Below are 5,140 nucleotides of genomic sequence, written 5' to 3'. Positions count from 1 at the left end.
TAAAGAGTGCAGTAGCTATGAATGCGAGGATATTTACTTCCATATTAGTGGTTCAAATTGATTTGAGGAGTAACTTGAGTGACCCCATTAGGAGAGACTCCTGAACTTTATCGTGATATTGTGAGTCATCCAACTCTACTAGAGTGGATCTGATAATCGGGATAGAAAAAAATTAACTCGGTCTGGTCAAATCTCTGATATCAATTACATAGTATATCACGAAAGAAAATTTTAAGAGTAGTCGATTGTTTACGCTTCTTCGGCAAGAACTTGCCCCCCCCTTTTTTTATATTCTTACTGAGACAGAGAAGAGGGGTTAGTCACCGCATCTCTTCTGTGGCAGCAAACGAATCTAGAAGCACTGTGGGTGGGAATCTATGGATGGAAAAATCAATGACTGGAATAATTTCCCCTCCTCCCTCCCTTCCTCTCTCGCCTATGGGTTGACGTGGTAGAGATTAGCCCCGCAAATAAGCTCATTTGAAATACTCGTAGTGAATATCCATAGTAAGCGCGGGCATGTGGAACTGGCGCGAGGCGGATGTCTCGTCTCCTCGAAGAATCAAGACATTGGGGCTTTCGGGGTTAATATCTCCTGCATCTGTACTATCCGAAACGGGATTCGAGTAAAAATGGTTTGTCGGATTCACCGTGGATGGGGAGATAGAGCATTGACTCCTAAGCACCCAGTACATAGACTTTAATTAATTGCTGGGATTGTAGTTCAATCGGTTAGAGCACCGCCCTGTCAAGGCGGAAGTTGCGGGTTCGAGACCCGTCAATCCCGCTACATTTTATTGAGTCATTTCAAATAACTCAGTCGAGATATACAAATTATAATGAAGTAACTCCGCGGTTTCTGGGTCGAGCTGGATTCGAACCAGCGTAGGCGTTGCCAGCGGATTTACAGTCGTCCCCATTAGCCACTCGGGGCATCGACCCATAGATTTAGACCGGGCTTGGAAAGTACTTGAAAACAGAATCGGTCTCGGAAGTGTAAATGAAAGGAGTTTATTGATGTTTTCAATCTGGGCCCCTCCCGCCACCCTGAGAAGGTACGAGGGCAAGAGAAGCCATAACGTCCGTAGTGCTTCTGCGAGATGAGTATAAGTACCCCCAGGGGAATTCGAATCCCCGTCGCCTCCTTGAAAAGAGGTGTCCTAGGCCTCTAGACGATGGGGGCCCAATCACTCTTCAGATAATAAGAGATTATCTATAAATCGTCAATCTGATTCTCCCGAATCCCCCCCGAATACAACATCCAATGGATGGGGAATTGGAATACCTCTCCGAATCCTTATCGCAAAATCCCGCTCGATGCATACCTATATGCGGAACCGCATGTGGCATCTCCCACAACCTCTAGGTCGACTGCTTCCTAGATGTGTAGAAGTCGAACACGGCATAGAGGTAACGCTGAGACTTAAACCTTGCAATTCTCCGAAGTGAAGTGAGGCAGTTGAAAAGCTTCACCCAATCCATATTTCCATGGACGATTATTTCTTTCACCGATGAACTTATGTATCCCAATAATAATTGGTAATTACCAGCAGCATCAGTAAGTATATAGGCTTCTCCATTGCTTTTGGTTCATTCAATGTTCTGTTTCCCCTCGAGGGAAAACCCAGATTGGAAATCTACGCCTCAAATCACTCGGTTATGACTTCCTCAATTGGGAATATCTCACTCCTGAAGCTCAAAAATATTCTCTCCACCGGTCTGAACTATCCCGGGGGCTACTGCCGGGGGTGGAAGCGGGGCAAGAAAGTCGGGTCGGCGGATAGCGGGAATCGAACCCGCGTCCTCTCCTTGGCAAGGAGATATTTTACCATTCAACTATATCCGCGTGATATGCCACCCCGTTCTATATTGAATAACTATATATGTGGTAACTCCTCTAGTCAACACACCTAATCCATCCACCTCGTCTCGGGATTTTCCCTCGTGGACGGAGAGCCCCCCCCCCCCCGAGGAGGAAGTGTCGATTCCGTAGACCGTAATTATTATTGATTCTCTCTCCCCACTCGCCATTATGAATCGTGAGGAGGGGGCCAGAATTACCGATACATTGAATCTCTGGGATATGAAGGAATTAAGTATACCCACTAGGAAAACTAATCCGATCCATAAGGAAGCCCCTGAAAAGACGACATTTTTGTTGCTTGACCAACCATTGGGGGAAGCAAGCACGACAGGTACACCAATTACTAGTAGGAATGAAATGGCGATTAATGTGAATAAAGCCAATTGGAAAGCAATAGTCGTAGTTAGGACTCTCGACGTATCAGAAGTAGAGGATTTGTACCATCTGATCCCCATCCGGTGGGACTTACACCATACCGAGACCGAGGATTTTGGACGGAACAAGAATCCTTCTAGTTCAGTACCCCGGAATCCAATGTCTCTTTCGAATCTCTTGATAATCCATCAAGTAGGAGTAAGAATTTGATTATTTGGAATGATCCCTATATTGATTTCATAGTAAATCATACGAAACCATCATCTCATATCTTTCGTAATAGGGGTGAATCTCGATACAATACATGTGTATCAAGATCGACAAGATCTCCGAAGAATTGGAGAAGAGCTTTCTAGGAGAGGTGGTCGAGTGGTTTATGGCTCCAGTCTTGAAAACTGGCATAGTGCTGAAACGCTATCGAGGGTTCGAATCCCTCTCTCTCCTCAATTGATTCAGTACCGGACCCGACGGGAGGGGGTATTAGTGGTCTATCGGTGGTCTAAAAGAACCACCTAGTATTTCCCAAAAAATGCCAATGTCCCCGAGGGGAGCCTATTCTTAATAATGATAGATGAGAGGAATCTTCTGAAGCAGTCTGGGGGTATTCCTCCTCCGCCCCGGTTCATGCGCCGCATCTCCAGGCCCAGGTCCCGTGTCAATACTTTCCCTATCAGGGTTCGAGGGATAGGAAACAAACAAATATGAGAGATCTGATGTTAACTAGAGGTATTTAAAATACCAGTTCTATCGATTGACTTATCGGGATGATCAAAGGTCAATTACCCACCCATTTGCGGGATGGGTACGTTCCACCAGATACAACTGGTGAGGATTCAAATTAGCTTCAAATTAGCTTACGGAGATGAGTCGTCATCGCCAAATCACCCCCTCCAGGGGGGTGATTTGTAGACATAAGTGCAAATGCTACCGAAACTTGTGGTTTCCCGGAACCCTATAGAAATGAACAGTGAGTTACACCTCGCCCTTCCCTCATCCGCGAGGTAAAGGTTACTGCTGGGTATATACCGACGTATCGAACTAACCCCACTGGGGGGTTAGTTTATGTATGAGCTGTGTCCCGGTTCCGCAAAGAACCACCAGTAGAAAATGGAAATTTGTCTGGTATGGTAGGTACTAATACTACCAAGTAATAACTTTCCATTAATATCTCAGCAATTTGTCCTAATTTAATGGTGTCATGGAAAGAACGGGTTCGGTATCACGGTCAATTCCCTTCTCAAACCCGGCTGCCGCCGCACGGGCTCTTCCCGCATGCCATAAATGACCCACAAAAAAGAAAAATCCTAGAACGAAATGGGAAGTAGCCAACCAACTTCGGGGAGATACATAGTTCACGGCATTTATCTCAGTAGCTACTCCACCTACGGAATTTAAGGAACCCAGAGGTGCATGAGTCATATACTCCGCGGAGCGTCGCTCCTGCCAGGGTTGTATATCTCTTTTCAACTTACTCAAATCCAAACCGTTGGGGCCTCTCAGTGGCTCCAACCAAGGAGCACGAAGGTCCCAGAAACGCATTGTTTCGCCTCCAAATATGATTTCTCCCGTGGGGGAACGCATCAGGTATTTACCCAAACCAGTAGGTCCTTGAGCGGAACCTATGTTGGCGCCGAGACGCTGGTCCCTGACAAGAAAAGTAAAAGCTTGAGCTTGAGAAGCCTCTGGACCGGTAGGACCATAGAATTCACTAGGATATGCCGTGTTATTGAACCGAACGAAACAACAAGCAGTAAAACCAAAATAGCAAGTGCTCCTAAGCTATAGGACGGGTAAGCCTCTCCGGACCACACAAAAGCGCGACGGGCCCAAGCAAATGGTTTGGTCAATATGTGCCAGATCCCCCGGAGATACAGATGGATCCCAGCCAGACATGTCCCCCAATAATATCTTCTAGGTTATCGACACTTACAATCCAACCCTCTCCACCAAAGGGGGATTTGAGTAAGTAACCAAATATGACACTCGGGCTTAAAGTGAGATTCGTAATCTTCCGTACATCCCCACCTCCCGGGGCCCATGTGTCATACAAGCCTCCGAAATATAACGCTTTGAATACTAGGAGGAAGGCGCCGGCTCCTAACAAGATTAGATGAATACCCAATATAGTAGTCATCTTATTTTTGTCCTTCCATATATAGCCGAAAAATGGGAAGGACTCTTCTGAAGTCTCGGGGCCAATGAGAGCGTGATAAATACCCCCGAACCCTAGAACCGCGGAAGATATCAAATAATGGACTCCAGAAACAAAATAGGGAAAGGTATCGACGACTTCCCCACCGGGACCCACTCCCCAACCTAGGGTAGCTAGGTGGGGAAGTAGAATTAACCCCTGTTCATACATAGGCTTCTCCGGAACGAAGTGAGCCACTTCAAACAAATTCATGGCTCCAGCCCGAAACACGATCAAGCCAGCATGAGCTACATGGGCACCGAGTAATTTACCAGACAGATTGATCAGTCGAGCGTTACCGGCCCACCAAGCGAAACCTGTGGTTTCCTGATCGCGACCACCCAGAGACAGAGTTTCGTTAAAGAGCGTTTCCACGGGGTAAGACCTCCTCGGGGAATACAAGGTTTTCATGAGGCTGATCCTGAGCTGCCATCCAGGCACGAATACCCTCATTCGACAGAATGTTCTTTGTGTAGAAAGTTTCAAACTCAGGATCTTCCGCCGCACGAATTTCTTGGGAAACGAAGTCATAAGCACGCGAATTCAAAGCGAGACCAACTACTCCGATAGCACTCATCCATAATCCAGTTACTGGCACGAATAACATAAAGAAATGCAACCAACGTTTGTTGGAGAAAGCGACACCGAATATTTGGGACCAGAAACGATTAGCGGTAACCATTGAATAGGTCTCTTCGGATTGAGTTGGG

General features: G+C 46.5%; 2 non-coding genes across 2 annotated transcripts; one reads left to right on the top strand and one right to left on the bottom strand.

Moving 5' to 3' along the window:
- Positions 1 to 1,775: 1,775 nt before the first annotated feature.
- Positions 1,776 to 1,846, bottom strand: TRNAG-GCC (transfer RNA glycine (anticodon GCC)). Its single transcript has one exon. It is a non-coding gene; the product is annotated as a tRNA-Gly (tRNA).
- A 748-nt stretch (positions 1,847 to 2,594) lies between these two features.
- Positions 2,595 to 2,683, top strand: TRNAS-UGA (transfer RNA serine (anticodon UGA)). Its single transcript has one exon. It is a non-coding gene; the product is annotated as a tRNA-Ser (tRNA).
- Positions 2,684 to 5,140: the final 2,457 nt, after the last annotated feature.

Source organism: Dipteris shenzhenensis, unplaced genomic scaffold (genome assembly GCF_047967505.1).
Source record: "Dipteris shenzhenensis isolate YYH24624 ecotype China unplaced genomic scaffold, Dip_SZ_1.0 scaf0334, whole genome shotgun sequence".
NCBI lineage: Eukaryota > Viridiplantae > Streptophyta > Polypodiopsida > Gleicheniales > Dipteridaceae > Dipteris > Dipteris shenzhenensis.
The sequence above is the reverse complement of the archived record's forward strand: the minus strand, read 5'-3'. Positions and strand labels throughout refer to the sequence as shown.